This window comes from Cervus elaphus, chromosome 26 (genome assembly GCF_910594005.1).
Source record: "Cervus elaphus chromosome 26, mCerEla1.1, whole genome shotgun sequence".
In the NCBI taxonomy this organism is placed as follows: domain Eukaryota; kingdom Metazoa; phylum Chordata; class Mammalia; order Artiodactyla; family Cervidae; genus Cervus; species Cervus elaphus.
In genome coordinates, this window is record NC_057840.1 from 42124089 (window position 1) to 42149309 (window position 25221).

The following is a 25221-nucleotide window of genomic DNA, read 5'->3' on the forward strand; positions in this document are numbered from 1 at the left end:
CAAAAAAAAATTTAACTGAATGCTAATGAAAATACTACGTATCAAAGCTTTCAAGATGCAGCTAAAGTAGAACTTAAATGGAAATTCATGGCCTTAAAAATTTAGATTAGTGACAAAGAAAAGACAAAAATAATTGCTATAAGCATACATTTACAGAATCTAGAAAAAGAATTGCAAAATAATTTCAATTTTAGTAGAAAGAAGAAAACAGAGGTAAGAAGGAAAATTTATGATGCTAAAAGGAAACATAAAAAAGAGAAGAACAAAGTCAGTCCTTTGGAATGACTAAAAAATGGCCAACTTTGAATACAATTGATAAAGAAAAAAGAGAAATAACAAATACAATTAAGACATAGCTTCAAGTATTGTAGATATTAAAAAAAACAGAATATTAAAAATAATGTTTAGGAAAAATTTTGTACAAATAAAATTTACAACATAACTGAAAGAGTCCCTTGGACTGCAAGGAGATCCAACCAGTCCATCCTGAAGGAGATCAGTTCTGGGTGTTCATTGGAAGGACTGATGCTGAAGTTAAAACTCCAATACTTTGGCCACCTGATGCGAAGAGCTGAGTCATTTGAAAAGACCCTGATGTTGGGAAAGGTTGAGGGCAGGAGGAGAAGGGGACAACAGAGGCTGAGATGGTTGGATGACATCACCAACTCGATGGACATGGGTTTGAGTGGACTCCGGGAATTTGTGATGGACGGGGAGGCCTGGCGTGCTGCAGTTCATGGGGTTGCAAAGAGTTGAACACGACTGAGTGACTGAATTGAACTGAACTGAAAGAATCAAATTCCTAGAAAAGTATAACTTACCAAAACTGAGTTAAGAAAAAATGAAAAACGTTAATAGTCTAGTCAGCATTAATGAAATTGAATCAATAGATCTTTCAGAGAACACACGTTTGCAGAAAAGAAAGGAACACCTCCCAAGTCATTCAGTGAGGTCAGTATAACATGTAGATGAGAGAGAGGGGGAAAGAAAGAGAGAGAGAAGATAAAATATATAGTGTGTGATTAAGAATAAGCTGTCTGTCACACATACAGAGAACAAGCTGATGTCGCCAGTAGAGACGGGGAAGGAAAAGGGCAACCTAGGTGTAGGGGGTTAAGAGGTACAAACAACTAGGTATAAAGTAAACTATAAGGGGGGTCTCCCTGGTGGTTCAGTGGTTAAGACTCCACGCTCCCAATGCAGGAGGCCCAGGTTCGATCCCTGGTCAGGGAACTAGATTCTGCAACTAAGATTTGATGCAGCCAAATAAATATCTTTTACAAAAAATAAACAAAATAAGCTACAAGGATACATTGTACAACACAAGGCATAAAGCCAATATTTTGTAATAACTATAAATGATTTATAATCTTTAAAGCTTGTGACTCAAAAAAAAAAAAAAAACTTGTGACTCACTATATTGTACACCTGTAACTTATATAATACTGTATACCAACTATATTTCAAGAAAGAAAGAGAGAGAGAAAATGCAGGAATAGAAAGTCTTTATAAACTGTGCTTATTGAACAAACTGAAGGAGTGCTTAAAGCATAGCTACCTGTATAGTCTTCCCTCAGCGGGGATTTCAGCAAGACGGCCTCAGACAATTTCAAATCCTCAAATGGGTGTAAATCTATGCAATTCCAAGAGGGGACTAGAAAGTGGGAGGGTCCTCTGTTATACACAAGCTAATCACTAAGAAACTGGTTCTCTCCTACATATGGCCCTTGACTCTTGAGTGCCACAATTGTGACAGCCTTTTTTGCTTTTTGAGCAAGGTTCAGAATATATTCCCTCTCTCATGCCAAGACCATGACTTTCTGGGGTCCCTCCATCTTCCCAGGATGCTATCAGCAACTTAAAGATCTCTGCTGGTTTAAATTCCAAGGTAATATCTACTCCTGCTTCTCCAAAATAAATGACTTCTTTGCTCAATCCCTTTCCTCTCTCTTTTTCTTGCCACAGTAGCTATTAACAGCTTGCTACATCCATCCTCTTAACCATTCCTACAAAAAATGTAAGTTGCCTTAATTTCAAGAGCAAAGAGCATTTAATTTTTTACATCCTTGGTGGCTCAGATGGTAAAGATTCCGCCTGCAGTTCAGGAGACCCAGGTTCGATCCCTGGGTCAGGAAGTTCCCCTGGAGAAGGGCACGGCAACCCATTCCAGTATTTTTGCCTGGGAAATCCCATGGACAGAGGAGCTACAGTCTATGGGGTCGCATAGAGTTGGACACGACTGAGCAACTAATACATAGGAGGGAGAAGAGAAATATTTGTGTTCCATCCTTCTAAGCCATCAAGGATGAAGAGAAAAATAAAACGGTTTCATTTCCTATTGACACAGTCTGAGTATTCATTTGCTGTCACACTTTGATCACGGATGATTACGGAAATCAGCGGCATGGGAGCCATGGGGCAGCTGTGCCCTCCTGCTGTTTGTGATGGGCGACTGGGAAGGGTGTGCTGGCTGAATGCGTGAGGTGGGAACACCTCCATCCCGTTGCTGTGAAGGAAGACAAGTGGACAAAGGATGTATTCCACCAAAACCACACTGAACGGAGTTTTGTAAACTTTTTTCCACTTAACATGCATTGTTGACATTCTCTCATCTTCAAGGAATCTTCAACATTACTAAAAGTAACGGTGGCTTAATCATCTGTACATGTCTATAACCTAGTTTTGACAAAACACGCCCTTGTTAGATATTTGCATTGTTTCTCATTTCTGGTTATTGTATGTTATGCTTCAGTGACCGTCCTTGTAAAGAAATATGGCTTGCACCCTTGATATTCCATCTGGATTTATTCCTAGAAGTTAAATTGCTGGGCCAAAGGATATAAGGCTTTTCTTTAAAAAAAAAAAAAAAAAGGGTCAAAATGCCCTCCAAAGGCTTGTGCCAATTTACATTCCCACAGTCACTAGAGCATGTTAGACCAAAGTCCTCAAAGTGGGATGCCTTTGAGCTCACAAACTCCAACCTCAGTCTAATAAGATTTTCCTTGCATCTCTTAGTTGGCTTTTACCAAGGCCTTGCATGCTTTCAAATGCCAATCATTTCTTCTTTTCCAGATTAAAATATCTTGGATAAACAGAGTATACTCTGAGTATACACTAGAGTATGCGCTGGTGGCTTAGTGGTAAAGAATCAGCCTGCCAATGCAGGAGACACAGGAGACTTAGGTTCGATCCCTGGGTCAGGAAGATCCCTTGGAGGAGGAACTTGCAGTCCACTCCAGTATTCTTGCCTGGAGAATCCCATGGACAGAGGATCCTGATGGACTGCGGTCCATGGGGTTGCAGAGTCAGATGCAACTGACCAACTGATCATGCACAAACAACTTCTCAGTGTGATAAATGGTAATAAGCTGATATATAGTATGCATTTTCATTCATATGAATAATAAAAGCTAAGCTGTAGGCATCAAATACTTCATAGCAGGCCTTGTTCTAAGCGCTACATGTGTGGATATATAAATCTTAACAGTTCAGTCAAGTAGGTGAGGCTGTTTTTTGCAGAGGAGGCATCTGAGACACAAACTATAAAATGTGACCACACATACACACACACACACCAAGATTTTTGTATTCTAACTCATAGGAAACCTCTCAACATACCTGACTGTCAAAGCTTCTTCTTTGCTCCACATCAGTCAATCTCCTCCCGAGCGTGGGCTGTGATCTCCTCATCTCTAACTGACCTCCCTTCGCTAAGTGCCCATCCCCAACCATTGCCTTGGCCCCAGGTCACTGGTTCCTCACGGTGGTGGTGCACTGGAGACTGCGTTGTGCAGTCAGGCTGGAGGTCACTCACTGCCCTTGGCCTGAGATCATTTCCTTGTCCGTGTCCTCTTGGTGTTGGCAGCTGTCAATTTTTTTTTCATTCAACTGGAGATTTTCCTCTTTCTTTGTTGTTGTTCTGTCGCTCAGTCTTGTCCGACTCTTTGCGACCCCATGGACTGCAGCACACCAGGCTTCCCTGTCCTTCCCTGTCATCATTTCCCGGAGTTCGCTCAAACTCATGTCCATCGAGTCGCTTATGCCATCCAACCATCTCATCCTCTGTCACCTCTTCTCCTGCCTTCAATCTTTCCCAGCATCAGGGTCTTTTCCAATGAGTCAGCTCTTTGCATCAGGTGGCCAAAGTATCGGAGCTCCAGCTTCAGCATCAGTCCATCAGTTTCTTGGTAAGATGAGTGATTTTCTACTGTATCCTGGAGACTGGGTGTCACCGAGGGCATGCAATCCTGGAAATGCCTGCAGGCACTGAGCAGTGCCCATGCCAGACTCCCCATAGAAGACACGTTCAGATGTCATTGATTCACCACTGCGTTCATGGGGATCGATCTAGTCATCGTCTTGTGAGATTTTCAAAATTGAAAGATCACACTATAAGGATAATTTGTTCTTCCCCTCCAATGGGTGTCAATCATCAGAAGGAAAAAAAAATCCCTGAAAAACTAACTTTAAATTCTCCCAAGATTCTCAAGTTTGAAACACATTTCTCAAAGGAAGGAAAGCCTCCTGTTTCTTGTTTCCATACCTCCAACCCATAAAGCAGAGAAAACGCAGGAGTCTGCCAGACCTTTTGCAAAGAGCTATTTATTATGACAAAGCCAGTTGTCACTGTCCACATGAAGTCATCTCGGCCTGAGCATGTTAGGCGCCTGGCTTAGAAGGCTGTGTCATTCCTTGAGCTGTGGAATATTGTTTTGGCAAAAAGCAACTGACTGTATGCTCTCACCCGTAGGAAACCATCCAATGCTTCCCCTCGTCCAGTTCATCATAAGCACGCCTTCCCCTTAGACTCATTCCCCTTGCCCTGGACATGCTCTGCGGAAACACTCTTTCTGCTGGGAGGGGTAGGGCTGCTTCCTGATGGAATAGAAAGGTATCAAGGTGATTGGCCCCTGGTGAAGAAGCCCCTGTCTCTGCAGCAAGATGCTGTAGGGTCTACAGCCCCAGCTGGCATCCTTCAGAAGAGCTGTTGGTGAAAGGGGTGAACAGAGAGTGTTCTCAGTGGGGACCAGGACCCCGAAGCCTTCCCCAAGCAGAAGGGCCTATGTGTGTCCTGCCAGCTCATACTTTTCCAGCTGATTCTACTTTAGAGCAACCTTGCCAGAGAAAATGGAAAAACACATCTTAGAGATAAATCAACAACAGTTCCAAGTTCCTGTTTCAGCGGTTTTGCTTCACGGTCTGCCCTTGCTCGAGATTATATTGCAATGACCTACCACTGTTCTCCTGGGTCCAAGGATGAGATCTGCCCCAGAGAGTTAACTTTTCACCTGGGTGGTCTGTCATAAAGCAGGTCCCCTTTCAGAGAACCATAGAAGTTTAGAGCTGGAAGGAATCTTCCAGATCAATTACTCCAGTACATTACTTCTACTGAGGAAACGAGAGACCCAGAGAGGTTAGGTCACTAGCACATGCTTACACAGCAATCCAGTTGCAGAGACAGGAATGGTGCGGGGTCTCCAGAATCCCCTAGAAAGGTAGAAACCTCAACATGGTAGACCCCTAGACTCTCTACAGTTTTCCAATTTGATTCCAAATGTTTTCATTTTAAATGGAAATACCTAACAATAGCTCAAACCTCTAGGCACCTTTCTAAATTTCTCTACTTCTTTGGAGCAAATGATAGACTACTTTAGAATTTAAGCCACCAAAATCTGAAGCATGCCTATCCTAACCTTATTCAGTTGAACCAAAGGATCTCAGACTTTCAGATATTTGGAAATGACTTCGAGTCAATTTCTGGTTTGAGTTTAGCATTGTAAGCAAACATTTCATGCCTGTCATCTCTTTTGATGTATTTGGAGCCTGAGATTTATAGTCATAAACCTTCACTCGGCATGTCATCCTCACAACAGGCATCAATCTCACCATCATGGTAAAGATGGGATTGGTGTGTTGGATATACTGATGACATCCTAGGCCAATTTCAAAGCCAAGAAAGCAATTACTGGATAAGGCATATGTTCAACCTAATGAAGAACATTCTCAAATAATACACTGGATCTTGTATGTTTTCAATAAAGCAATAATTGGTTCATACCTGTACACAGAAAGATAGCTTTCATGTTTCTTGAAAAATATGTTTTTTAGGCTAAAGGGCAATTGCTCATTGAATAAACTCTTTCACTGAATATATGTTGTGGGGACACTACCTGTCCCAGACTTGCTATCCAAGACATTGGTATCTGTAACAGGATAAAGGATGGCCCCCAAGAGATGTGTCCACCCAGAACATATGAATTTCACCTTATTTGGTAAAAGGGTCCTTGCAGATATGATTAAATTAAGGATCTCACGCTGAAGAGGTGATCACTGATGATCTGGATGGGTCCTTACTCCAGTGAAGAGTTCCTATGAGAAGAGAAGGGAGACACAGACATGAGGGAGAAGACACAGGCATGAGGGAGAAGACACAGAAGAGAACTTTGTGTGAAGACAGTGGCAGAGACTGGTGTCATTCTGCCACACTGAAGAAACTCTTGGAACCACCAGAAGCTAAGGGGCAAGGAAAAAATTCCCTCCAGAAGTCAAGGGGAATGTGACCCTGCAGATATCTTGATTTGGCCCAGTGATACTGATTTCAGACTTCGGGCCTCCAGAACTGTGAGAGAGTAAATTCCCTTGGTTTGTGGCTGCATCCCTGCAATCTGCCTCCAGGGTCACGTCATCTTTTCTGTGTGGATGTCTACTCTTCTTCTATCTCTCTTACGAGTAGACTTATGATGGAAAGTAGGCTTTCCATTTACAGGTTCCGGAATTAGGACCTAATATCTATAGGGGTGAGTTAATCTGTCTACCTTAGCCCCCAAATCTTATTGACTTAACACAACAGAGACCAACATGAAAAGTACCTTCCTCCATCTTGTGGCATGCCAACTGGAACACTTAGTGGCCAAGGTCAGAGCAGCAAGGAAAGAAGAGGGAGAAGATTCTAGGCTTTTAATTACCTTCTCCTGAAATTGACTCATGATAATTCTGTTCACAGTCCATTGGCCAGAACTAGTCATAAGGGCCCAACTTAACTGTAAGGAATACTGATGAAATGGAGTGGGATCTTTGGACCCTCCCCCACCCCCACCCTACCATGTCTTCACCCTGTCTTTTGTCTGTGGGAAAACTTTAGCCAAAGATTAAGTTTAATTGGAGAAATGAGAAAATGCAGGAACAAAAGAAAATAGGCCAACAAGACTAAATAATAATAGTTCTAGTCATTAAGTGGAGAAGGCAATGGCAACCCACTCCAGTACTCTTGCCTGGAAAATCCCATGGACGGGAGAGCCTGGTAGGCTGCAGTCCACGGGGTCGCGAAGAGTTGGACACGACTGAGTGACTTCACTTTCACTTTTCACTTTCCTGCATTGGAGAAAGAAACGGCAACCCACTCCAGTGTTCCTGCCTGGAGAATCCCAGGGACGGGGGAGCCTGGTGGGCTGCCGTCTATGGGGTTGCACAGTCATGTGCTGAAGCAACTTAGCAGCAGCAGTAGCTGTTATTAATCAAAGCCAAGGACCTTTGGTTCCTCCCTAAGGGTTGTAGATAATATTCTGAGCCATATCATATGAGCTGTCTTGTAGATACTGAATCTCCCACCAGGTGGAAGGAGTTAACTGCATAAGTCCAGATGGTAGCCATGACATAAGCTGCCACAATTTGGGAGAATTGGCCTCAAGGAAATGGGAACAAACCAATCCTAGAACTAAAGATTATGGACTTAAAATAATCAGGATGATGCTGGTCAGACCACCAATGATGAATTTCAAGATCACTGTCAGAGCTGACTCTGCTGTTTCTGCGAGTAGCCCCCTCCCTCTGCCTATAAAAATTCTTGTCTCCTGATCGTCAGTGAGAGGGGAAGTTGGCCTTCAGACAGGAGTCTGTCCTCCCCCAACACAGGTTGCCAGCATCCAAAATAAAGCAAACTTTCCTTTCCACCAACCTTGCCTCTTTATTGGCTTTTGAGAAGCAAGCAGTCAGACCCCACTTCTGGTTATACTGACATATGTAAGGGGGCAAATAAATATTTGATGAACATTAACTATCTCTGCTGTGACAGTTGGACTGTGAAGAAAGCTGAGCACCAAAAAATTGATGCTTTTGAACTGTGGTGTTGGAGAAGACTCTCGAGAGTCCCTTGGACTGCAAGGAGATCCAACCAGTCCATCCTAAAGGAGATCAGTCCTGGGTGTTCATTGGAAGGACTGATGCTAAAGCTGAAACTCCAATACTTTGGCCACCTCATGCGAAGAGTTGACTCATTGGAAAAGACCCTGATGCTGGGAGGGATTGGGGGCAGGAGAGGGGGATATCAGAGGAGGAGATGGCTGGATGGCATCTCCGACTCAATGGACATGAGTTTGAGTAAACTCTGGGAGTTGGTGATGGACAGGGAGGCCTGGTGTGCTGCGACTCATGGGGTCGCAAAGAGTTGGACATGACTGAGCTTAACTGAACTGAACTGAACTATCTCTGCAAAATGCTAAGGTCAGAAAATTATGCAGACTTTTGCTGTGGGAGACAACTACTGCTTCTGTCACCCAGCATGGTTCCCTGCTCCGTCCAATGCAGCAGAATTGCTCCTCCTCAAGCCATGTGGAGCTAAAGTTTCAAAGGTGGCCACATTACCCAGGCTGTCCAACCAAAGTCTTAGTGTGGAATTTTCCACTTCAGTGCTGGAAATTGCACCAAAGTTAGCGCAATGCAATTCGTACGCTAAAGACCCAGGTGCTGGTCTAGTTGCTCAGTCATGTCCGACTCTTTTGCAATCCCATGGACTGTAGCCCACAAGGCTCCTCTGTCCATGGGATTTCCAAGGCAAGAATACTGGAGTGGGTTGCCATGTCCTTCTCCAGGGGATCTTCCAGAACCGGGGATTGAACCCATGTCTCCAGCATTGGCAGGCAGATTTTTTTTTTACCGCCTGGGAAGCCCCAGCTACCCAGAGTCAGGTCAAATTTCACAGGTTAAGGGCACTGTCCTCTACAGCCCACCGTCACTTCAGGCACCAGCCCAACCTACCCACACTTCTGACCCACTGCTGCAAATGCAGGTGTTCCCACCAGCTCCTCAGGTTTGATAACTCACTAGGATAACTCATAGAACTCAGGAAAACATGATCCAGATTTATTATAGCAAAAGGATACGAAACAAGACCAGCCAAATGAAGAGACACATGGGGCACAATGTGGGAAGGTTCCAGATGCAAAGCTCATGTGTCCTCAGGATGAGTCACTCTTCTAGGACATTGACATACTCGTCAGAGTTTTTACTGGGGTTTCACTCTATAGCTATGTGATGGGGCCATTGACCATGAGATTGAACTCGATCTCCACTCTCTTTCGCCCATGGAAAGTGGGGCTGTTATTACTTGGTTCATAGCCCCAACCCTCTAATTACATGGTTGACCCTTCTGACCTGGCCAGCCCCATCCTAAAACTATCTGGGGGCCAACAATGAGTCACCTCATATAAACTCAGGTGTGGTCCAAGAACCCACAGATGAATTACAAAGGCACTCCTATCACTCGGGAAATTCCAAGAGTTTTGAGGTTTTCTTCCAGGAACCAGGGACGGAGGCCAGCCAGATTCATCATACAACAGCTGGGATGATGAAAGTCTGTAGCTGCTGGCTACCAGGTCACCTGCCCTCCACTCATTCCCTCTGCCCACCCCCATCACCTACCACAGAGAGGAAAACTCTGGTCATGAGAGAGAATAAAACCAACACAAAGGGAATATGAGATGAGACATGCAGCGTGAGAGCAAGCCCTGGCTACACAGGCTGATTTCTTCAATGCAGCCCTGTCTCTCCCAGTTATAGGAGTCAGTAAATCTCAACCCTTACTTAAGCTCCATGGAATTAAATCCCTGTCACTTGAAAAAAAAAATTAGCAGCCTTCCCTTCAGGAGCATACCATTTGAATGAAGGATGACATATACAAATGAAAAATGACATGCCAATTTTCAGGCAACAATTTAAGAATAATCATACATTCATTCATGATTAAGTACTGCGGGAGAAAAACAGAACTATTCTTCCCAAGGAAGATCCAATTGCTATGACATTCACTTTTATTCTAGTTCTCACTTTATTCAACAAGATTCTGGTGCTTGAAATGACAGGACAAAGTTACTATGAAACATATCTAAAAGCAGGAGGAATACAAGGAAGAGTTAGCTCTTATTTTATACACCAGGGTATTCATCATCATCCCCATGGGAGGGAGGCCATTAGGAGTACAGTAGAGTCATAAAATTCTGAAAATACATATTGCTTTTAAAGCTGAAAACAAGTTTTAAGTTGCAATCACTTTTTAAAAATATTAATGTATATCTTTCAAAGTAGGTTAAAAGCTTATTTCAATGAAAGAAAGGTGGAAAGCAACAATGATAAATCACACAAGTAGCAAGCAACATCCTTCTCTTTGCAAAACACTGAGAATCACTACTTTATACAATAGGTGTGTTTCTGAGAATCTCTGTGACTACTTGATTTGGGTCCTATTTTACCGTCAATTACCATGATTGAGGGCAAGAGGAGAAGGGGATGACAGAGGATGAGATGGTTGGATGGCATCATCAACTCAATGGACATGAGTTTTCAAAAACTTGGGGAGATAGTGAAGGACAGGGAAGCCTGACATGCTGCAGTCCTTGAGGTCACAAAGAGTTGAACACAATTTAGTGACTCAACAAACAAAGCAAACAAAAGACACTGTGACATCCTTTGTAGCAAAGGATCTTTTTGCTAAAATGACATCACCTCCAGGGGCCTGTAATTTTGGTAAATTCTGATTCCTAGGACTAATATATCACATATCTACTGAACATTCCATGATGACCAAGAGCATTCAACACTGTGGTTTAGGAAACTGGAACTTCAGAACATGTACCAACAGCATCTTGGATTGAATGCCACCCAAGGATTCTCTGCCCAAAGGTGGGACCAGTCAAGACTTGAGACTCAGGATATTAACTGCCAATTATTTGTGCTCACTATGTGCTATATTAAATTGTATCAACATCGTCTTATCAAATCTCACAATGACCTTACATGATAAATGTTGTTATCCCCATTTTAGAGATGAGGAAACTGAGGCTCAGAAATGTCACCTGCTGCTAAGCAGTGGAACTAAGATGTGCTTGCTTGTTCAGCTCCAAAACCCACACTCCAAACACCTGCTCCCTCAGCTGCAAGTTGCCAGCATTGTCAAAGAGAGTATCCCACTCTTCACCTACAGCCTGATCAAACTTGCCTTCCTGTCCTCCAGACCAGGTGCAAATTCTTCAGTCTGACCAAGACACCAGAGGATTACAGCATCATTGTCGATGAGGAGGCTTCCTGGAACTGCCCTCCTCAGAACACCTGGGTGTGGCCGATGTTACCTGGCTGGCCCTCAATGTGGTATCCGGCACCGGCAGCTTCTCCAGTTTCCAGCCCATCGGCATGACCGAGATCGTCAAGTCGGCCATCGCCCCACTGGCCGACCAGAACATCTCTGTGTCCATGCTGTCCACCTACCAGATGGACTTCATCCTGGTGCATGAGTAGGACCTGCCCTTCATCACGCACATCTTGTCATCAGAGTTCACCATGCTGTGCGTCGTCAATAGAGAGACGCTGGCAGCTGAGAACCTCGGCATCACGCGCAGCTTCCTGAACCGAGGTGGTCCAGAGGCCCGTCATCCACCCACTGTCCAGGCTGAGCAACAGGATCTGTGTCACCAGCCTGGACTCTGACACACCGCCCACTGTTGCCACACTCCTTATGACATCACGTTCTACTCCAGTGGACTGAAGGACCCCCTGGCGTCCTCCGGCGATGACTGTGGCCACGTCCACTTCTCCTTCTCCCTCATCGAGGGTTAATCTCCCTGGTGATGGATGAGCAGACCCAGCAGAGGTTTCCTAGTAATTTGCCGTTTATGAGCACATCTGGGGGGCTCTGGAAGATGGTGTGGACTGGAGGACAGTCCCTGGGATTTGACAAGTACACCGAAGTGGCCTGGATCTCCAAGCCTTTGGCCGCCGCAGACATCCCAGACTACTACACCAGCACCTTCAAGTTCCTACATGTGCTGGTGCTGGAAGAAAACATCCGCACCCTGAAAGTCAGCCAAGCAGAAAAATAAGGAGGGCCTCTTCCGTTCCTCCCCATCTGTGGCCCCAGGCTTGGGGGCCAGCCCTGCCCTGAAGACTCATGCAGTATTTCTCAAAAGACTAGAAAATCAATCCCATGGCCCCCAAAGGATGGGTCCCTAGGAGACACCTCCAATGGCTGGAACCCAAGCCAAGGCCTCCCCGTGCCCTCCTGCCTTCCTCAAGTCCCCAGATCCTCCAGTGAGACCCCCACCTCTTCCCCCACCCCAGAAAATGATGTCTGGGGCCCAGGGAGTAGTAAGCCCAGCCACCATCTCATCTGGCCTCACCCAGGGCCGGGGCAGGGCGTTGGCAGATGCTGAAGGAAGCTGACACCTTCTACAAGACACTGGGGTACTGATTCTCATGTCATCTTGGGGGGCTGGCTGAGCAGGGCAGAGTTCATGGAGCCCAGGAAGGCCCTTGTTAGGGTGGGGGCTCTGGATCCTGTGTTTGCTGGTCTCTGGTCCCACCAGCTCTGGGCTGGTTCCTGCAGACTGGAGGCCAGTGGATGGTAGTATGCTGGTGAGGCTCCAAGGGAGCCCAGGGTGGTGGGGACCTGAGCTGGGTGGGGACCCCAGCCACCCAGAACCTTGCCTGCCAACCACAGGGCCTGTGCCCCAACTCCCAGCAAGACTGCCAAGGGGGCCCTGTCCAGACCCCCCCCACCACAAGCACTCATCCTCAGGGGCGCAGGGTTCCCAGGAAACCCAGCAGCCTGCAGCACGAGCTCCTGTGTCCTCTCCTTTCCCCGGCCCCTCCTGGGGCCAGCAGAGCCTCGGTTCTCCCCAGCTGGGGGCATCCCCAGCATTCTGGGCTGGGGTTTCCTTAGCTCACCTCCCCAGCAATTGACTAGACCAGCCCAGGGCTCCCCTGTCGTCCTGCCCCACTTGTGGGGGAACGTGGAAGGCCTCCGCCCCCAACTCACCTGCCCGCCTGCCCCTCAGTCCAGGGACCATGGCGTTCATGAGTACCTGACCTGGGAGGCAGCTTATCTGAGCCTTAATGGAGAAAACTATACTGTGGCGTGCTTTCCCATTTAATGTATTTGCACCCAGGCTGTGGTTGGCAGTGGGTTCGGGGGGCGGGGCCTGCTTAGCCTGTCGGGGCCCAAAGTGCGACATCTCTTGGTTGACATCTGTGGCTCCAAGGACAACCCTGAGAACTGAAGCTGCTTCCAGGGCTTTCCCTTCAGAGCAGGAAGCTGGGAGCAGAGGTCAGTTATGATCCAGGGCCCCACGGGGCCGGCAAGGCAGAGTGGTTCTGCGCATCAGAGGAAGGTTCCCATGGGCCACAAGGAGGTGAACAGGCAGATGGCAGGCCAGCCCCCAGCCAGAGAATGGGGGGACCCCTGTGTCTCCTCTCCAGCGGGTAGTATTTTCTGAGTGAGCAGGACCGGCAGAGTCCTCCTCGGTGACTAGACATCTGCTGACACGTGCTGTCCCTGAGAAGCTGGGAGAAGGGCCATTCTCTTGACTGGGTGAAGCCCCACTCACCCTCTTCTCCAGGCCACACGGGACCCTCTGAGCCCGGGAAACCCACCCAGTGGGGAAGCGGTGTGTCTGAATTCTTACAGATGTTCAGAGTCCAATCACTGATTCGGAACCCATGTGGTTGGGTTTTTTTGGTTGTTTTTTTTTTTTTAACTGAAGTCATTTTGCACAAAATTCCAGAACACCCAAAACATGTCAATTGTTTGCTGGTTCCAAAACCAGGGTGACCGCGTGGGCAGGGCAGCCCTTCACATCCTGAGGCCCCTTTCTGTCCCTGAAAGACTTGGTTTTTCCATAGCACACCCTCCAGTGACCCAGAGTCACTCCCCCACCTCTCCTCCCCACAGAGCAAGTGTGTGGGCCCCTTGACCCCCAGAAACGTGTCTTCCCAGACAATATACGCCCTAGGACATATATTATATACACATATAGATACCTGTGTTTTATGTTGATATGGATATATACTGTAAATAGCATATATACTTGAGCACTATATATGTTAACATATATTTTAAAAAACAACAAACACCCGCTCCCATGTAACCAACATTGCCAATTGCCCTCTAACTGCCATTACCCACCTCTTTCATACTTGCATAACCCCAATTGTATATTAACCTTATATAAGCCAGCACCCCTTCTCAAGATTCAAGTAGAGCATCATTGGTCTCTGAGAGAAATGAACGTGAGCCACAAATGCAAGCCACATGCATAATTTCATACTTTCTAGTACGCACTCTGAAAAAAAAGTAGTATAAGAGAAAATTTAATTTTTATAATCTATTTTCATTAGCCCAGTATACTTAAAATATTATCATTCAATATGTAATCAATTTTAAAATTATAAATGAAAACTTATAAAATATAAATACAAGGACACTAAAAGTGTGGGACAAACCCAAGATTTGAGGGCAGAAGAAATGAAAGAATGGATTCACAGAGATGGGACAACTAGAGGAAGGGCAGGTTTGCGGCAAAGAAGAAATCAAGCACTCAGTTTTGATGCATTGTTTGAGATGCCAATCAGACATTCCCTAGTCAAGCTAGATTTGTGGATTTACAAGGTGGATTCATGAGTCTGGAGTTGGATGGAGAGGTCTAAGTTGGAGGTCTAACATGGGGAATCATTAGCACGTGAATGAATTTTAAAGCATTGAGACGGGATGAGCTCATCAAGAAAGAGAACAAATAGAGAAGAAAGGTTTAAGGACTGGCTGCAGGATATTTCAATATTTGAAGTCCAAAAAACCAGAAGAATCCCAAAAGGAGACTGAGAAGCAGTGTCAGTGTTACAGGAAGGGAACAGAGGAGCCAAGAAAAAAAGTGTTTCTGAGCAAAAGGGCTGATCAACTACATCAAACGCCGCTGGTGTGGCAGGAAAGGAAAATCACCCACTGGGTCTGTCAGCATATCAGGAACTCTGATAGGAGTTCCCATGGAGGAGAGGGCGGGAAAGCCCGATCAGGCTCCACGTCAGGGAAATGCAACTCAGAACCACAGGGAGATAGCACCTCACACCTGTCAGACTGGCAGCTGTCAAAAAGTCAAGAAATAACAAGTGTTGGTGAAGATGCGGATAAAAGGGAATCCTTGTGCACATTTGGTGGGGAGGTGGTGCAGCCACCATGGAGACTTCTCAAAAAACTAAAAAGAGAACTACCATATGATCCAGCAAGTACACTGCTGGGTATTTATCCAAAGAAAACAAAAACTTAACTCAAAAAGATACATGTGTCCCTCATGTTCATTGCAGCGTTATTTACAACAGCCAAGACATTGAAACAATATGTGTCCATCAATAGATGAATGGATTTTAAAATGTGGCATGCATATATATATATATATATATATACACACATGTATATAAATGTACAAATGTGAGAGTTGGACCATAAAGAAAGCTGAGTGCCGAAGAATTGATGCTTTTAAACTGTGGTGTTGGAGAAGGCTCTTGAGAGTCCCTTGGACTGCAAGGAGATCAAACCAGCCAATTCTAAAGGAAATCAACCCTGAATATTCACTGGAAGGACTGATGCTGAAGTTGAAACTCCAATACTTTGGCCACCCGATATAAAGACCCAAGTCATTGGGAAAGACCCTGGTGCTGGGAAAGATTGAAGGCAGGAGGAGAAGGGGACGACAGAGGATGAGATGGTTAGACAGCATCACCGACTCAAAGGACATGAATTTGAGCCAACTCCGGGGAAGACAGTGAAGGACAGGGGAGCCTGGCATGCTACAGTCCATGGAGTCTCAAGAGTCAACAGACTTAGCGACTGAATAACAACAATACAGTGGAATATTAGCCATAAAAAAGAAGGAAATCTTTCCATCTGCAACAAAATGGATGGACCTTGAGGGTGATATGCTAAGTGAAATGTCAGACAGAGAAAAACAAATAGCAGATGATCTTATTTATGTGTAGAATCAAAACCAAAACAAACAGCAAATTCTCATTGGCTATCTATTTTACACACGGTTTTGTAAATTTCCATGTTACTCTCTCCATGATGTATGACTCAGGGAACTCAAACAGGGGCTCTGTGACCATCTAGAAGGGTGGGGTGGGGAGGGAGATGGGAGGGGGGTTTGGGAGGGAGGGTTCATGGGTGTACCTATGGCTGATTCTTGTTGATGTATGACATAAAACCAGAAAATACTATAAAGCAATTATCTTTGCATTAAAAACAAAAAGGAAAAGCCCAAGCTTGTAAATAAAACAGACTGGAGGTTTTCAGAGGCAAGGGGTGAGGGGTGGGCAAAATGGGTGGAGAGAATCAAAGTGTACAAACTTCCAGTTATAAAATAAATGTCATGGGGGGGGTACTGTCCAGTGTGGTGACTATAGTTAATAATACTCTGCTGTACATTTGAGACTTGTTAGTACATCTTAATAGTTCTCATCACTATGGCTGATTCGTGTTGTGTATGAAACCAACACAATACTGTAAAGCAAGTATCTTTCAATTAAAAATAAGTTATTTTTAAAAAGTTCTCATCACAAGAAAAGTATTTGTAACTATGTGTGGTGATGGATGTTAACTAGATTTATTGTGGTGATCATTTATCAACACATAAAAATATCAAATCACGTTGTACTAATATAACTAACACAATGTTATATGTCGGTTATAGCTCAGTAGTTTTTAAAACTTGACTGGCGAAGATTCAAAAGAAAACTGAACGAACAGGAGGAGAGTTAGTGAGTAGGGAAACCATTTGAAGCAGTCTTGTTATAAAAAAAGAGAGAGAAACAGTTCTTTTAGTGGAGATGTTTCAGGGTTGTTGTATGTGCTTCCTTGTGTGAGTATCATTCAGCGGAGTGGAAATATGACTTTGAAGAAAGGGAAAGATGAAAACGACACAAGGAAAATTCTTAGATAGACAGGGCGGGAGGGGCAGCAGTGCACAGTTTGAGAAAGTGAGATGAGGGTAGGAATACAGAAGTTCACCCATGATCTCCTATTATGTAAAGCTATACATGTCTGACACAATGGACATGAGTTTGAGCAAGGTCCGGTAGTTGGTGATGGACAGGGAAGCCTGGCATGCTGCAGTCCATGGGATTGCAAAGAGTCGGACACGATTGAGTGACTGAACTGAACTGATACATTTTAATGTGTGGTGTTGTTCAGTTGCTAAGTCATGTCTTACTCTTGGTGACCCCATGGACTGCAGCATACCAGGATTCCCCTTCCTTCACTATTTCCCCGAGCTTGCTCAAACTCATGTCCATTGAGTCAGTGATGCCATCCAACCATTTCATCCTCTGTCATCCCCTTCTCCTCTCGCCTTCAATCTTTCCCAGCACCATGGTCTTTTCCGATGAGTCCGCTCTTCCCATCAGGTGGCCAGAATATTGGAGCTACAGCTTCAGTATTAATCCTTCCAATGAATATTCAGAGTTGATTTCCTTTAGAATTGACTAGTTTGATGTCTTTGATGTCCAAGGAACTCTCAAGAGTCTTCTCCAGCGCCACAAATCAAAGGCATCAACTGAGCCATGTTATTTGGTTTTTCAGCTGTCTACAGGCAAAACAACATCCTAGTAGAAACATTTTACTAGGAGACCCTAAAGGATTTTACCAAGTGACTTATATGATCAGTAAAGACATGGATTTTGAAAGCCGATAGACCAACAGGCAAAGCAGAGATTCAGGACCTTCAGATCAATGAGACTCTCAGCAGCCCTGGAAGCCACAAGATTGAAGCTCAGAATAAGAGGGCTTCCAATGCTTTAAGAATGTATAATTTAACTCTGCTATCCATTTGTCCTACACTGATGACTCTCTCAATAAAAACCAAGGGCTGGACCTTTCCCAGAAAGCACATTCATCCTATTCTGAGGTCATTCCCCAGGAGTAAGGAGCTCCCTTGGAAATGGATGTGTGTTTTGGCAGGAGAAAGCAGGGAAGAGTTCCACATTCTATTCAGTAGACATCCCCTGACTCCTACTTAAGCTCAGCCGAGTCTCCAGGAGGTGGGAAATGGAAGTCAGTTTTAAGGATAGAGAAATGAAATGCCATAAGTGGAAGTTAAGGGCTCTGTGCTCACAGTCCCGATGTAGGGGTGGGATTTTCCCCACACTGCCAAGTGATGCTCCATGACACCAACTGGGGCCCAACACTTCAGTTCCATTCTGACACCATCTATCCGCAGAGAGCATCAGGTTCTGCAGGTAAAGGGCTCAGATCCCAAGCACAAGTCCAGGTTACCTGTGCTTCTGATTGGCTACAAGTTGGAGGTTCAAACAATCCCCTCCAACCCAAAAACAAACACTGCAGCAGTTTGCCTTGGCCCTTAGAAAGTGAAACTCCAAGCACAACCTCCTGGCTCCTTCCTACACTGTAGCCCCTCCCCCTCCCCGGCCACGGTGCCTCAGCCCCTCTGTCCTTTTCCTGTCCTTCACACACACCGCGTGCCCTTCCCTTCATCTGGCACCCTTCTCCCTCCATCCGGCACCCTTCTCCCTCCATCCTGCCTCCTGATCTCTGCTTGAACCTCATTTTCACTCAGAACCTTCCTAACATCTCTGAGCGGGTTACATCCCCATCCTATGTTCTCATTAAGCGCTGTGTGTCTCTTTGCTGCAGACACTGTTTTGGATCCTGTTGGGCTGACATGATCAGTATCCAAGAAGGCATTATACTCCCACCACCAGGCACAGAAGAGGTGATTGGTCAGGATGGGCTGAATACGTGACATAAAGATGAAATGCACATCAGAGTAGTTCTCTGCAGTCTACAAAGTGCTGTTACACGGAGCGTAATATGTGACCTCACAACTTCACTCTGAAGACAATGTTAGCACCCCCTTTCTGTAGATGACAAAGTTTAGTTTTCTTAGATTTAGTTCCATTTTATTCTCCTGTGGTTTTTTAAAATGCTATTTCATTATTCCTGCTCTAATCTTTACTATTTCTGTTCTTGTCTTTTTTGAATCTGCTCAGTTGCTCTTTTCCTTCTTAAACTGGAACTCAGCTCACTGATTTATTAAACTTTTTTTGTATACATTTAAAGCCAGAAGTTGCACTCGATATATTGCCTTAGCTATAATACATTGCACAGTTTTGGGTAGTGCTTTTGTTGTTAGTTCAAAATATTTAAATTCCCCATTAAGATATTTTCTTTGCTCTAGGAATCATTTAGAAATCATATTTAATTTGATTTTTTTTAAATCCTTATATCACAAAAACTTTAGGGGGTATCTTTTTAGCTGTTGCTCTCAAAAAGTTGCTATAGTTTGGTCAGACTTTTTATTGTGGATTCTTTGGTTTTGTCATGATTTCCCTTATGGTCAAGTATGTAGCCAATTATTGTAAATGTCACATGGGTTGCTTGAAGCCTCAGCGTTACACTGGGTGGCCCACTTGGATCGGGGACTCTGGGACTCGGTGTGCGTGATATTTCTCTTGAGAAACTTAGGTTTATAAAAGTTTTTGCTTTTTGCTTCCTTTCTTTTTTAAGTTTATTTTATTGAAGTATAGTTGATTTACAAGGTTGTGTTAATTTCTACTTTTTCTACAGCAAACTCAGGTATACATATCTATGTACATGTTCCTTTTCATTTTCTTTTCCATTATGGCTTATCACAGGATACTAAACATAGTTCCCCATGTGGAAAAGTAGGACCTTGTTGTTTATTCACTCTGTATATAAGAGCTTGCATCTCCTAACCCCAACCTCCCAATCTTTCCCTCTCCCAACCCTGGCAACCACCAGCCTGTTCTCTGTCTGTGAGTCTGCATCTGTTTCATGGGTAAGTTCATTTGTGTCGTATTTTGGATTCCACATATACGTGATATGGTCTTTATCTTTCTCTTTCTGACTTAGCTTAGCTTAGTCATAATAATCACACTTAGCTTAGTGTGACAATCTATAGGTCCATCCATGCTGCTTGTGCTTCCTGTCTAATCACTGTAATAAAATGGAATGTGTTTCTGCTGATATTAGTATATTTTTTGAGTCATTTGTGCCATCCACTGTATTAATCACCTGCTTTACGAACATGATCTTAGTTAACTCTTAGCGCATCCTGAAAGGGTATCTTTTATTAATGTAGCCATTTTACAGACAAGCATACATGGCACTCAGAGGTTAATCAACCTTCCTAAGGCAACTCCGCAGGAGAGCCAGTTCTCATCTGGGTTTACACGACCCCCACGGCTGCACATTTAAGGACAACACGCTGGACCAAGGGAGTGAGCTGCCACGTCTTGCTGCGGTATTAGGTAATCCCCGCCCCTCCAACTAAACGAATCTGAACCCTTCTAGACCATGGGTAACTCAGAGAAAAGACACAAGTGATTCCAGCAGGGTCTGTTTTCCTCTGCTTGGTTTTACAACACCAAATTATCTTCCAATCCTTTTCAGTTGGGATTAAGTCAAGTTTCAACTGCACATTAAAATCAGCAGCAGTGTGGGTGCTAGGATGAGAGAAGCGGGGCAGAAGGCCCTTAGAGCTCCAGTCTGATGGCCCCTCACTGCACCAGGCGACTCCCCTTACTTTCCAAGGAAGGGGACTCTGCCCCACATGGGCCACGAGAGCAGTAATCAGCATCTTCTCTGTTTTAAAATGTATCCAAGCCAGGGTGGCCTACAGTGAGATATAGATATAATAACGCTATTAAGACAGAAACAGGAAGCATACAAAAAGAAAAAAATCAGTATACCAAGAACTTGTCTCCACTATTTATCAGCTGTGTATCCTTGAGCAAGTCTTAACCTCCCTGGGCCTTCAATTTGCTCACATGTAAGATGGAAATGGTAATGGTATCCACTTCACAGGATCTTATGTTGATTAAGTGAGTAAATATATACAGAACACTGAAGGCAGCGTCTGACACATCACAAGGGCTATATAAATGTTAGCTACTATTAGGTTGGCTTCCCAACAGACGAGACACTAGGGCAATGAATAAATTTATATCTAAACTGCATTTTGGAAGCTCTTTCCCAAGGGAAAAACTGCCAGGCATCAAGATGAAAACTTGAATAATATTTGTGTTTTCAGTGAAGTTTCTGATGGGCCAAACAAGATGCTGAAAGTTTGTGTTCTGAAGCTGAAACTTTTCCTGTATTTGAATAATCCTTGACATAAACTTGGAATCCTATATGAACACACAAAATTATTTTTAGTCATTAATTCACAGAGACTTAATGTGGTCATGTGGAAGTCAACGCCATTTTTTTTTTTCCAAATAATTTTCCTGCCACAATTTAAGCTAGAAACTGGCCAGTTGGAGAGCACTCATGCTTCCCTCATAGCTCAGTTGGTAAAGACTCTGGCTGCAATGCAGGAGACCCCGTTTAATTCCTGGGTCAGGAAGATCCACTAGAGAAGGGATAGGCTACCAACTCCAGTATTCTTGGGCTTCCCTTGTGGCTCAGCTGGTAAAGAATCCGCCTCCAATGTGGGAGACCTGCATTTGATCTGTGGGTTGGGACAATCCCCTGGAAAAGGGAAAGGCTACCCACTCCAGTATTCTGGCCTGGAGAATTCCATGGACTATGGATTGCAAAGAGTCAGACACGGCTGAGAGACTTTCGCTTTCATGTAGTTAGTGGTTAATCAACAAGATTTAATTTGGCACCTTCCCTATTGCAGACGTACCCAACTTTGGAAATAACTGGAATGCAATCTTCTATACATTTTTAATCTTTCTGACTCTGTTTTTCTCCTTCTATATAATTGAAGGGCCACTTACATGGTAAAATGATATTACACAGGAAAATCCCATGGACAGAAGAGCCTGGTGGGCTACAGTCCATGGGGTCGCAAAGAGTCAGGCACAACTTAGCGACTAAACAATTAAGATTCCTCCCAGCACAGCGCCTGGCCCTGAGCAGGCACTTGAGAGTGAGGTTTCCAGCTCTTCCCTTTCTTCACAGGACATGCCCTCTGCTTTTGAGGGGCTCACCACCCTCTACCCTGTGGTCAGGATGAAGGCTTAGGGGGCTGCAGGGCTTGACTGAGCTCAGACCCCCAAGGAGGCCTGGGTAGAGTGACAGCCTGTCAGGTGGGTTTGTGGGCCCCGGGAGTGCCTAAATCGATGGTGGATTCAACAAGGGGGAGGCGGTCTGAGCCCCTCTCAGGAGGGTCTGCCTGGTGGGGGGTGGGAGGGGGGCAGGGAGGGGGTCGGAGCCTGCAGAGGCTCCTCAGGGAAGTTCTGAAATGTTGTCTAGAGACAAAATCGCCCCTCCCGCGGCTTCCTTACTGTTGTTCCTAATTAGTTCCATGAATCTGTCAGGGTCGCTGAGGTTACTTTGAAAGGAAGCATGGAGAAGTGGGTGGCTTTCCTCTCCCATTGTCGGCTGACTAATAAAGCCGCCTTGTTTTGTTTTCTGGCCTGGGACTCTGTGAACATTTCAAGAAAGAATAGAGATCTTTTCAGAGAACGCAAAGCCCCTGTTCTGGAACTCCCCAGAGGAAGGCACCTCCACAGCTCTCTACCCCGCCCGCCAAGTGAGAAAACAAGAACACTGCTAGACTCAAGCGTCCATGTTGGATGGAGGCGCTGACGTGCTTACGTCATTCGTGCGTTTTAAAGCCTGACCTGAAAGCTCTTCCGAAAATGGAGCTAACAGCCCATGTGTTCGCTTTGGTCATTGGATGAAAACAGAAAAGAAGCATCTTCTGTTGAAATGAAGCCCTGTGAACCCCAGGTGCCTCACCATAAGGAAGATCCCTCAGCTGGAGCTGTGATGACTTAAGAAACCCAGGAAACCACCAAAGTTGAGAGGAAAATTCAACAAACCTGAAGGTGAAGCGCAGCCCCACGAAAGACCTTCATGGTATCAGTATATTAACTGAGACCCTCTAATAAGCAAACATTAAAATGTGAAGTTCTAAAATCATAAATTCATAAATACTAAGTAATGCTGCTGTCTACCTTAAATGTTTCAGGTAAATTTTCTTTTGAAAATAAAAGTAGGAATATCTGGGGGAAAAAAAAAAAAGAGCAGCCCCAATACCTTAGCACCTGCCTGGGAAGACCTCTCAAAAGCTGAGCAGGACTGAGGCAGCATTGCCCGAATCCCCAGAAGTTTCCTTAACCTCCTGGTTGGGGTAGAGAACGTAATTTGTGGGTCTGGAAAGACACACACACTCATCTCACAGTGAGAATTTCATCCAATCATTCATAGGTAGAGGAATCTGTTGTCCATTTGCTCAGTCGTGTCCAACTCTTTGTGACCCCATGGACTGCAGCATGCCAGGCTTCCCTGTCCTTAACCTCGTGATTGTCAAAAACAGACTTCAAATTAAATGAATCCACTGCTGTAAAAGACACTGTCTTCTGGCTGAAAAATTCCTTTCTTCGTTGTCAATTTCTAGTTCATCATTCAGTTGAGTTCAGTCGCTCAGTCGTGTCCGACTCCTTGCGACCCCATGAATCGCAGCACGCCAGGCCTCCCTGTCCATCACCAACTCCCGGAGTTTACTCAAACGCAAGTCCATTGAGTCAGTGATGCCATCCAGCCATCTCATCCTCTGTCGTCCCCTTCTCCTCCTGCCCCCAATCCCTCCCAGCATCAGGGTCTTTTCCAGTGAGTCAACTCTTCGCATGAGGTGGCCAAAGTATTGGAGTTTCAGCTTCAGCATCAGTCCTTCCAATGAACATCCAGGACTGATCTCCTTTAGGATGGACTGGTTGGATCTCCTTGCAGTCCAAGGGACTCTCAAGAGTCTTCTCCAACACCACAGTTCAAAAGCATCAATTTTTTGGTGCTCAGCTTTCCTCACAGTCCAACTCTCACATCCATACCTGACCACTGGAAAAACCATAGCCTTGACCAGACGGACATTTGTTGGCAAAGTAATGTCTCTGCTTTTTAATATGCTATCTAGGTTGGTCATAACTTTCCTTCCAAGGAATAAGCACCTTTTAATTTCATGGCTGCAGTCACCATCTGCAGTGATTTTGGAGCCCAGAACTTCTTCTCTAATTGATCATTTGAAATCACTGGATTTAGAAGTTTGATTTTGACCAATCAACAATGTCTTTAAAAGGTATGGCCTTAATTGTTCCCTTATTTTCAAAAAACGCCATCACACATGAATGAATGACACCCTCAAAACATTCAATCAACAATTTTGTCTGCATGCACCTACCACATTTTGCAGGAGACTGTACCCAGAGAGTCGTGTAGACTAACACAAGCACCTCAATAATGAGTCCAGACAGTGAACACAAGATGAACAATCCAAAATCTACATTTAATTCATAAATAGCACTCAGAAAGACACAGACTGAGTTCAGCGCAGAGAACCCACAAGGTTGTCCAGAGTGGGCCAGAAGTCTTGTGAGAGAGATCAATCTGGATTTGGGCCTTTAAAAATAAGGGAAAGTTGGAAAATCTTAGAGGCTAAGAGAAGACATTTCAGAACAGAAAAATTATGTGAACAAAAATCTGAGCAGTGTTGATAAAGTTTCTTAATGGAAATTTCATAGCCTGATACCAGAACCAACCAGCCATAGAATTAATGGGAAAAATATATCCCTACCTCATCTCCTCTGCCACTTCGCTGCTGCCCCGGGTCCTGGCACACAGGGTCAGTGATGTAATTTGCCAAACTCAATGCAAAATGAAAACGCACAGCCCAGTGGGGTGGGGAAGCGAACCTCCCCTTCCCTTGGGCCTATCACCCCAACATACAAGGAATAGATGACCCCAAGGGACTGCAACCTCAACACAGGATGTGCTGGGCTCCTGGACCAGGAGCAGGTGAGAGGCCCCTGCCAAAGCCAGGTACAGCCAGCCTAAGACAGGTCAACCACTGCCTTGCCCTGCCTCAGATGCCGCGGGGCCTGCACTTGACTCTGACCCTCCTATGCCCACAAGCAGGCCCTGCCAGGAGTGCACTTGGAGCCTGGGCCTCCCCCCCACAATGCCCCTGGGCAGCAGGCAGCAGGGGTCCTATGCAGACATGTGTGGAAGAGGGAAGTGGAAGAGCAAGGGAAGGGGGAAGACCAGGTCCTCGGGAGCTGGGTGCAAGCAACTAAAAGCACAGAAGAAATTGCAGCACAGTCAGGCAAATGTGAAGGGTCAAGTTATACTGTGAATACCATATATTT

At 45.0% G+C, this 25221-nt stretch overlaps 1 non-coding gene and 1 pseudogene across 1 annotated transcript; both read left to right on the top strand.

Moving 5' to 3' along the window:
• Window positions 1–1160: 1160 nt before the first annotated feature.
• Window positions 1161–1233, top strand: TRNAW-CCA. The gene has a single exon. It is a non-coding gene; the product is annotated as a tRNA-Trp (tRNA).
• Window positions 1234–11150: 9917 nt separating this feature from the next.
• LOC122684267 lies at window positions 11151–12146 on the top strand (annotated as a pseudogene).
• Window positions 12147–25221: the final 13075 nt, after the last annotated feature.